General features: G+C 33.8%; 1 long non-coding RNA gene across 1 annotated transcript; it reads right to left on the reverse strand.

Moving 5' to 3' along the window:
- Positions 1–5,504, reverse strand: LOC125264206. Its single transcript, XR_007184026.1, has 4 exons — positions 4,940–5,504; positions 4,714–4,778; positions 4,464–4,545; positions 1–611 (listed from the first exon to the last, which is right to left on the reverse strand). It is a non-coding gene; the product is annotated as an uncharacterized LOC125264206 (long non-coding RNA).
- Between the last annotated feature and the right edge of the window lie 5,745 nt (positions 5,505–11,249).

Here is an 11,249-nt window from a genome sequence, read left to right on the forward strand (position 1 = left end):
TTATTTCCCAATGTTTTTATAAAGTTTGTAGTGGGAAATTTTATTTTTGTTCTTAGAATGTTCTTCTAAAAAGGTAAGATAACATTCTCTACAAAACACTCTAAAAACGTTTTGCGATGACCTTCTATAAATGTTTAGTCATAACATTAGAACATTATCCCCTAACATTCTTATAGTTATTTAACAGGAAGTTTTATTTTTGTTCCCAGAATGTTCTCCTAAATATTCAAAAAAGAAAAAAGAAAGAAAGAAAAAGCTTAGCTATAACATTGTTAAAACATACAATTTTATTCATCTCAAAAATAAAACAAAATCTAACAGGTCTATAAATGGCATCCACATAAATTATTGGCTTTAGAAACAGTAAATGTCCAACATCACATGTTGAAGAACTCTAAAGTCCAGTGTGTAATCCTTCGTCTGACTGCTGTGTTTGCTCTGAGTGCTCAACATTGTCTTTGCTTGACCTGGTCCTTGAAGAAAAATAATACAGTCGTCCGTATTAATGTTCTTCTTTTCTTGTGTTTTAGTTTTCCAGCTGCTCTGCCAGTTAGCAGCATTGAGCCATCTATGTGTGTAGAGCGTCTGTGTGTAGAGTTTTTCCTCAGAGCCTATAACAGAGGAGCATACAACAGTGTAAACACAAAATACATATTACATTTTAAGATCGCAAACAATATTGATATTCAATAGATATAATACTTTAAGTATCTACTCTGTTTGCTATTTAAAACACATCTACTTAATTCATTATGTTAATAACACAACTACAAACTTTGATGTTGGCTTGAAAAGCATGAACCTCGAACCTTGTGCAGAGCTGCAGCAGAACGCTGCCAACAATTCTATTGCTACGACATAGCTAGTTTTCATCAGTTATTTTGTCTATGGATCGTTACATCTCTTACAGATTTTTGCTTTTCTTTTCATTTAGATACAGATAAAGTAGCACTGTATTTGAATGCATCAGCGAGAGCAACTGTGTGTGTGAATTAATCCTACCAGTGTAGCATCTCTTTGCTAATAGTGAAGTTGTAGGTTTTAGTTACTTTAAAAGCAGAAAGAAAAATATATGCCATAACTTTCAGTTTCTACACTGTTTTGTTATTGTTAAGTTATAGAACAGTTGACAAGTTTCTGTGCTCCTGGAGGTTTCCGTTTGCAATCTGCACATTATATATGAGTTACAGTATGTGCGTATGGACGCTTGTTTCCACTATGGAATAAGAAAAAACATAAACTGCTGACATTTTCTCGCAATTGGGAGTTACAATGTCAGTGTCATTGTGCAATGTTTTTTTCTCACAATTGCTTTTTTTTTGCTGACTTTTCTCAGAATTGTGAGATAAAAAGTTGCAACTGCAAGTTCTCAATACTGTGTCACTACCTGATGATCCACGACTGTTTGTGTGTTTTGTGATGGTGGTTCATGAGTCTCTTGTTTGTCCTGAGCAGTTAAACTGAGCTCTGTTCTTCAGAAAAATCCTCCAGCTCCTGCAGATTCTTCAGTTTTTCAGCATCTTCTGCATATTTGAACCCTTTCCAGCAGTGGCTGTATGATTTTGAGATTCATCTTTCACACTGAGAACAACTAAGGTACTTAAACTCAACTATTAAAAAAGTTTCAAACATTCACTGATGCTCCAGAAGGAAAACCCGATGCATTAAGAGTCAGGGGTCTGGGAATATTGGGCAGTTTTAACTGTTAAGGAAAAACAAGGGACTCATGAACAATCATCACCAAAAAACAAAACAAAAAAACATCCGGGTAACGACACAGTATTAAGAACCAAAGGTTCCCAAAATTTTGAACAGGGTTATTTTCATAAATTCAGCTATTTATTTTCTTGTGGACTATATGTAAACATCTTTTATGTAAAATATCTTACTCAGGACAGTACTAAATAAAAAACAACATGCAATTTGTATGATCGCTCTTATTCTGTTAAAATTATTCACATTTTCACAGATTCTGCAAAGGGTTGCCCAACTTAACACTGTATATGACAACTGTTAAGTCTGATCAGTTACAAATGATAGCACTGAACTTCAGAACAGTCTTAAGGTCTGTGTTTGGTGCTTGAAAATGACACCAAGCTTTATTCACCCAAGCCATCCTAGGTGTATATGAAGTAAAATATCTAGCTTTGGCCAGACCACTAGATATTTTACTTCATAACTTGTTAAATATGGATATTTTTCTTACACAAATGCATCACTTCACACTTCAGAAGGCCTTAATTAACCGCACGTTGTTTGTCATTAAAGTGCATATTGCAGGTTAAACATTTTTTTCGAGATGAATATATAACCTTGTACAAAAATACCATATAAAAGGGTACTGCAGGGTTTAAACATGTTTTGCAGGACATAAGGGCATGAATTTAGATAAAGTAGATAAAGTGATAAAGTAGTAGATAAAGTAGTAGTGATAAAGTAGTAGATAAAGTGACAGTCTCTGTAAAAAACGCTTTTTTTTCAGCGTCGTGTCATTTTACGTCACTCAAGGGAGTCGATCGCTGAGCTCTGTGTTGACTCAGTGCAGAGTAGGCTGGTATTCAGTGACAGTGGTCGTGAATTAGTGTGTTTTCTGTAGTTTTTGTATTCTATTTATCATCGTCATGGTAAATTATTGTGTTTGTGGAGGTTGCACAAACTCCAGCCTGTCAGGACATCGAGTCCAGAGGTTTAATAACAAGAAAAAGGACGCTGCTATCTTCCGTGCCGGGGTGTGTTTTGTGCAGGTGAAGAGACGGGACTTCACTTCTGCATCTGCGTCGAAAAAACGTGTTCATTATAGACCGAAGGATTATCATCCTGGCGATATGATGGAGTTCAACATTGTAATACTACTGTAAATAATGATATTAAATGAATAAACTTACACACGCTATGCTTCTTCACCATTTTTACTTGAATCAATTTCAACACTGATGAATACAAATTATGTACACATACATACAGTCTCACACAAAACAGTTTTGAATTATGTGCTGGTAATGTAAATACTCCAATTTCATTCATGCCATGTATATACTGTAAACGTATATACATTCAAGTTCACACAACTACATAATCATGGCGTCATATACATTCTCACACTATCAGTGAATGGGCACGGAATAAACTCATAACACAGAATTAATGAATAAAGGATAACATTACATGAAACACAAACTACGTTCGGCCGCCGGCGGGAGACATGATCACGGATCCGTCAGAGATGCAGCTTGATGAACACGTGAATTGTGCACCGTAAATCTTTATTATTATTATTATTATTTTATTATTTAATTTGCTAACTACCAAATCAGTCATGATGAGAAACCGCTATATCACGTAACTTTAGTGTGGACAGATATTAACGTGTGTGACATAGGCCTGATCAAGGTTTATTAGATTCTGTTATTAGTAATCAATAACGTTACTCCTAGATGACCAATAGCTTTGCTATATCCTGATTCATGATAATAATCTGTACAATATTGTGATCTGAACACATATCGTTAGCTAAGCTAACATCGGTCGCTGCCCTGTTCTCCACTGGTTCTCCTCACACAACAGCTCAATTTGTCTATTTTGACCGTTATTTTGTCTAATCCTGGTCTGTCCCTGCTCTCATAAACACATAGCAGGCTAATTGTATGGCTGTGGTTTGTGATACAAGTATGAATAAAAATGTACAACTTCCTCAGCATCCGAACTGTCATTGCGATCCATTGTTTTCCTATTGTTTATATTGATCGCACTCCCTTGAGTTACGTCACTTCCGATTTGGCATTTTTCAGATGCGGAAGTAAAATTCTCTCACAAAAAACGACTCCAGAAGCCTATGTAGCGTATTTATATGTGTTTTTTCAAGAAAATCTATTTCATACATTATTTTTCTATACATTGAATCACTGATGCTCTAACCTGCAATATGCCCTTTAAGTGCTGCTGTTTTGTGCTGTAGAAGACGTGGATCAACTTGTCAGATGGCATTCTGGATTTTTGCGTTCGCGTACGGTGGCTCTGAATTGTCAAAACGTCTCTCAAAACGCATGCCACGGATGCAAAAAACGCAGAAAATCGAACCTGATCCGAATATTTTTTTGACGGAAGAAAGTTTCGGAGGCAGTGTGCAAACGCAATTGACATAACGTGAGGTCGAATTTATTTTTTTATTTTAAGTTTCACATGCAAATTTTGGACTCAGTGTGCAAAGGCCTTTAAGCTTGGGCTAATTTTCATTTGAAAGTGAACTAATCCTTTAAGGGTTAAAAAATTTTGTCTCGGAGGAAAACATAATAATAATATTATTATTATTAATAATAATAATAATGTTCAAATAGGTTAACAATATGTTGCATTTCTTAAACCAACATAATTTTGTTCTTGAAAATATTAGTAAATAATTACTACAAACTGTTTCTAAAGGACATTTTATTAAGATTTACAACAAAACTTACAAAACCACTTACCCATATCTTCCCATTCACTTCTGCAGGTAAATTTTTGCCAGATTGTGTCCTTCACAATGGCTGTCTGTCAGCCCCAAAGTACCTAAAAAAATTAAAACATATCTTTCCCATTTCAACATATCTTTATGAATTACTTTAATATTATTATTTAAGTTAAAAAGAAATAATCAGATTAACACTTTTAAGTAGCAAATGCACAGTATCCGTATGCATATAGAACACAATATCGCATAACGACGGATTAAAGTACCTTTGTTGTAAATGAAGACTTTTTGTTGCATCATCAGTGTCCATATTTAAGTAGGCCGTCTGATTCTGAATGAAAACAAATCTAAAAGTTAGCTGTTATTCTAAAGCAGTATACACCCACAATTAATGTAATTGTCATGTTATTCTAAGAAGGATCTAACGGATTTCAGTGTATATGTAAAGGATTAACGAAAGATGTAAACTGAAAAAGACATTTAAAAACTTACATTCCAGTATTTATTGTTGAAGGCAGAGTTCCGTTGACCAGGAGACAGTTCTGTTGTTTGGGCCACAAACTGTCCGAGCGGGTAAAACATCCTCCATCACAACTCTGTATCTGCCGCGACTCTGTTTGTGAACGAGTCCGTACTCGCTTTTTCCGTCAAAAAGACAATCAGACCAGGGACATTTTGCGCCAATTTCTTCAACTACCATTCGCGCTGTTCGTCAATTTCAAATGTTCCTACGTCACGAGAAAAGCACGCTGTGATTGGTGGATTTACGCGTCGATTTACCATGGCCCAATCAGCGCCTCTCGTCTCCTGTAAACACCCAGTAGATTGTCATATTTTAAAATAAGCACTTTTTAACGAGGCTGAGTTGAAAATGTTCTCTAACCTTGTAATCAAATATAAACTGTAGCTACATTTGTTTGTTGCAAATTTACAGAAAATGCCATTGAGATGTTAATATTGTTAATAAAGATATTAAAGGGATAATTCACCCAAAAATAAAAATGTCATTATTTACACACCCTCAAGTTGTTCCAAACCTGTATAAATGTATTTGTTCTGTTCAACACAAAAGAAGATATTCTGAAGAATGTGGGAAACTGAACAGTTCTGGGGCACCATTGACTTCCATAGTATTAGACCCAAAGCAACCTGGTTACAAACATTCCTCAAAATATCTTCTTTGTTCAACAGAAACTTGAGGGTAGGTAAATGATGACAGAATTTAATTTTTTTGGGTGAACTATCCCTTTAATATTGCTTGCCAACTGAAAACAAAGTTTCCCCATTTAGGCTACAGTTAATACAATCTTTTTAAAACAAATGACATTAATTATACATAAATTTCCCTTAGTAAAAAGTAAATTGAGTAAGACAGTGTAAAAGGTGCGAGTGTGGATTAGTAATCTGGTCCCCAGGTATCAAGGAGAAAAAATGTTGGCCCTCGTCACTATCAAAGTTGCCCATCCCTGCCCTATGGTAAACACGTTCACGCAACAGTTCAGCCAAATACGAGACTTTCCCTTCCCCCAGAATTCATCTCACTATTGCAGTCAAGCCAGTGTTCAGCTAAAATAATGCATTTCATCTTTTGTTTCTTATTATATTTTGTATCTTATTATATTTTGTTTCTTTTGAGTTCAGCCCAATGCTGTTTCACACAATGGTGTTAAAACATGATGCCAGCCAGACCCAGAACCAAAACAGAAGTGCCAGATGTAATGATGATCTGGCCCAAACTTCATCACAATCTGAAATAATATCCACATTTTACAAATGTTGTTTTGATAATGTTACTCCTTTATTATGGAACATTGTGGCAATATTGTATATTCTCCATTACATAAACCAAGCTAACCATGTCTTGAACATTGGGGGGAAGTTTCTTTCTTTCTTTTTTTTTTTCTTTTAATAAAGCGTAAAGAAACAAAACAGTGAAGGAAATTGTTGCTAATACAATGCTATATCAGTTATGTACAATAATAATTGAAGACTTCAGATGCAAAAGCCTTTAAGTGCCATTTGAAATTTTCTTATAAAACAAGCATGTTTATCAAGCTTATTACACTTCAATGGCAATGAAAAGGACCCATTAATTGCCATTAAAGTGAAATTTACTGAACCTAAACATACAAGCTTGACAAAAATGCTAATTTAAGAAGAAAATTTCAGATGCCACTTGCACAGGCTTTTGCATCTGAACTCTTCAATTGTAGAAAAAAAGAAAACATTAAATTGTGCAGAAATTAATTTCAATAGTACATTGAGAACTCAATGTTAATAATACAATATAATGTTAGTTCTGAGATTGTTCAATTTAAGGAATGAATAATAGTGAATATTTATAAAAAATTTGTGAATATTTACAACTTTGAATAATCTGTTACCTCAATAACATCCTCAAAACATCCTCAAAATGTTGCAGGTGAAATGTTCTAGATTTGTTAATATGTCACATTAGAAGAACATTTTATACAGAACATTTCATCACCTCAAACCTCAGTGATGTTCTTATAGCGTTCTCCTAATGTTGCTGAGAGAATGTTCTTCATGTGTTTTATTGAAACATTGTGCGAATGTTTTATTGACAACATTATATAATATGTTACCTCAACAACATCCTCAAAATGTTTAGGTAAAATGTTCTATCATGGTTAATACGTCACATTAGAAGAACATTTTACCCAGAACATTTCATCACCTCAAACCACAGTGATGTTCTTATAGCGTTTTCCTAATGTTGCTGAGAGAATGTTCTTCATTTGTTTTATTGAAACATTGTGCGAATGTTATATTTACAACATTATATAATGTTACCTCAATAACATCCTCAAAACATCCTCAAAATGTTCAGGTTAAATGTTCTATCGTGGTTAATACGTCACATTAGAAGAACATTTTATACAGAACATTTCATCACCTCAAACCTCAATCATGTTCTTATAGCGTTCTCCTAATGTTGCTGAGAGAATGTTCTTCCTTTGTTTTATTGAAACATTGTGCGAATGTTATATTTACAACATTATATAATATGTTACCTCAACAACATCCTCAAAATGTTGCAGGTGAAATGTTCTATCTTGGTTAATACGTCACATTAGAAGAACATTTTACACAGAATATTTCATCACCTCAAACCTCAATCATGTTCTTATAGCGTTCTCCTAATGTTGCTGAGAGAATGTTCTTCCTTTGTTTTATTGAAACATTGTGCGAATGTTATATTTACAACATTATATAATGTTACCTCAACAACATCCTCAAAACATCCTCAAAATGTTCAGGTAAAATGTTCTATCGTGGTTAATACGTCACATTAGAAGAACATTTTATACAGAACATTTCATCACCTCAAACCTCAGTGAAGTTCTTATAGCGTTCTCCTAATGTTGCTGAGAGAATGTTCTTCCTTTGTTTTATTGAAACATTGTGCGAATGTTATATTTACAACATTATATAATGTTACCTCAACAACATCCTCAAAACTTCCTCAAAATGTTGCAGGTAAAATGTTCTATCGTGGTTAATACGTCACATTAGAAGAACATTTTATACAGAACATTTCATCACCTCAAACCTCAGTGAAGTTCTTATAGCGTTCTCCTAATGTTGCTGAGAGAATGTTCTTCCTTTTTTTTTATTGAAACATTGTGCGAATGTTATATTTACAACATTATATAATGTTACCTCAACAACATCCTCAAAACATCCTCAAAATGTTCAGGTAAAATGTTCTATCGTGGTTAATACGTCACATTAGAAGAACATTTTACACAGAATATTTCATCACCTCAAACCTCAATCATGTTCTTATAGCGTTCTCCTAATGTTGCTGAGAGAATGTTCTTCCTTTGTTTTATTGAAACATTGTGCGAATGTTATATTTACAACATTATATAATGTTACCTCAACAACATCCTCAAAACATCCTCAAAATGTTCAGGTAAAATGTTCTATCGTGGTTAATACGTCACATTAGAAGAACATTTTACACAGAATATTTCATCACCTCAAACCTCAATCATGTTCTTATAGCGTTCTCCTAATGTTGCTGAGAGAATGTTCTTCCTTTGTTTTATTAAAACATTGTGCGAATGTTATATTTACAACATTATATAATGTTACCTCAACAACATCCTCAAAACATCCTCAAAATGTTGCAGGTAAAATGTTCTATCGTGGTTAATACGTCACATTAGAAGAACATTTTACACAGAACATTTCATCACCTCAAACCTCAATCATGTTCTTATAGCGTTTTCCTAATGTTGCTGAGAGAATGTTCTTCCTTTGTTTTATTGAAACATTGTGCGAATGTTATATTTACAACATTATATAATGTTACCTCAACAACATCCTCAAAACATCCTCAAAATGTTCAGGTAAAATGTTCTATCGTGGTTAATACGTCACATTAGAAGAACATTTTATACAGAACATTTCATCACCTCAAACCTCAGTGAAGTTCTTATAGCGTTCTCCTAATGTTGCTGAGAGAATGTTCTTCATTTGTTTTATTGAAACATTGTGCGAATGTTATATTTACAACATTATATAATATGTTACCTCAATAACATCCTCAAAATGTTGCAGGTGAAATGTTCTAGATTTGTTAATACGTCACATTAGAAGAACATTTTATACAGAACATTTCATCACCTCAAACCTCAATCATGTTCTTATAGTGTTTTCCTAATGTTGCTGAGAGAATGTTCTTCCTTTGTTTTATTGAAACATTGTGCGAATGTTTTATTGACAACATTATATAATGTTACCTCAACAACATCCTCAAAACATCCTCAAAATGTTGCAGGTGAAATGTTCTATCTTGGTTAATACGTCACATTAGAAGAACATTTTATACAGAATATTTCATCACCTCAAACCTCGATGTTCTTATAGGGGTTCTCTAATGTTGCTGAGAGAATGTTCTTCATGTGTTTTATTGAAACATTGTGTGAATGTTTTATTGACAACATTATATAATGTTACCTCAACAACATCTTCAAAACATCCTCAAAATGTTGCAGGGAAAATGTTCTAGATTTGTTTGCACTTAACATTATAGGAACATTTTCTGAATTTAAAAACATTCTTAAAACATTTTTGGAACATTACATTCAAATGTTTTCTTTAAAACATTAAAAAACCTTTACAGAATGTTAGCCAAAGTTCTGAGAACGTTCCCTGCTAGCTGGGCAGCTGGCTTTAGGTGAGAACTCCTGACATACTGATTAGATAATAATCAATGATGAAATGTTTACATTTTAATTTGTATAGATTAGGCTTGCGGTAGTCTGTGTTACCGGTGTTCAGTTGCAACACCAGTTTCATTACTTGCCCACCGCGGCAAATATTTTCAGTTTGATGCATTATAAATATTTAACGCAATCAATGCAGTATCCATTTTTCTGTTATATGATCAAGCTCTTATTCATGCAAATGCTTTTAAGTCATTAAAGACATGCACACAACATGCATCAGTATCGAGTTCTCTTCCACTCTTAAACGAAGCAGGGCTTGATGCTAAGGATTTTTTTCTACTGGCCCGGTTGGGCCAATGGTTCAAATTTTTACTTGCCCTGGCAATTTTTTTCACTGGCCCCACAGTAAAAAATAAATAAATGAAAAATAAAGTAAAAGAAAAAAAAATGAGCATATAACATAAGCCTAGTTAGTAGTTATTGTCTTAGTTGTTTTTGAAACATGTAACCTTAACAAGTAAGATTATGACACCAAAAGCTACTAGATTAACTCACTAAAATTTTAAATATTGTTAGAGAAGTAAACAGTAAGTAATAAAATAGGAACAAATAATCAAATTACAAGGAAATAATAGCACAAATACATACAATAGAATTAACATAAATGAAATAAACTGTGCTCTTCAGGTTATGATGTAGACTTAAACAGGAGATTCTCAGGTTTCTCCAGTCAAAGTGCATTTAGAGGTTCTCAAAAGATCCTTGGGAAAACATCAAGTGCATACATTACACTTGTGACAACCCTTGTTTTGTATTTCTGTTAACATTTCAATTGTTGTTGTTTTTTTGTTTGCTCCCTTTAGATGCTGGCACAAAAAGCAGCCAGGCCGCAGCATCCGAAGTGGAAACTCCTGTTAAATCAGGGTTCCATAATCCATGGACTGGAAGGAGCAGAAGAACCAGAAGACTGGAGATCAGCTGGTATCTGAGGAGATTGAGCCGAGATACCGATGAGGCATTGCCATACTATAGTACAAGAAAACTACACATCCTGTGACATTGACACACAGACAAATTGAAATTGAAAAAAAGATTTTTTTTTTTTTTTTCCCAACAATCAAAACTAACGGATGGTAACACTGACTTCTATGATGTTCAGCACTCATAATAACGATAAAATCCGGTTTAGGGTTTCATGACCCTATAAGATTTGCTTATTTTTTCCTCTAAAGCCAATTCACATTGAACAGATATGGAGGTTTGAAGGAAAATAGTGATTTATTGGAAATTGACATTCAGAATCACATTTTGTACTTTTGATACAAACTGATTATTTGAAGCTCTTGTGTAGTCAAGTTATTGAATGTGATATTTTATTTTAAGAGTATTGTTGAGGGTTTTTTTTTTATTATTTGGTAGGGATACAAAGTGACAGTGTTGAATTTTCCAAGTGGTTTTGTTTTATTCTTTGTTGTGCAAAGTGTATGCAAATTGATTTCCGGTTTGAAGCTGTTCAAACTGCTGAATCCAAATACCTTAAAACTGTAAAACAAGTGTTGGTAACAACATATTTACATTGATTGTCCCTTGTTAATAGATTG

The sequence above is a fragment of the Megalobrama amblycephala genome, linkage group LG3, assembly GCF_018812025.1.
Source record: "Megalobrama amblycephala isolate DHTTF-2021 linkage group LG3, ASM1881202v1, whole genome shotgun sequence".
NCBI classification, from domain to species: domain Eukaryota; kingdom Metazoa; phylum Chordata; class Actinopteri; order Cypriniformes; family Xenocyprididae; genus Megalobrama; species Megalobrama amblycephala.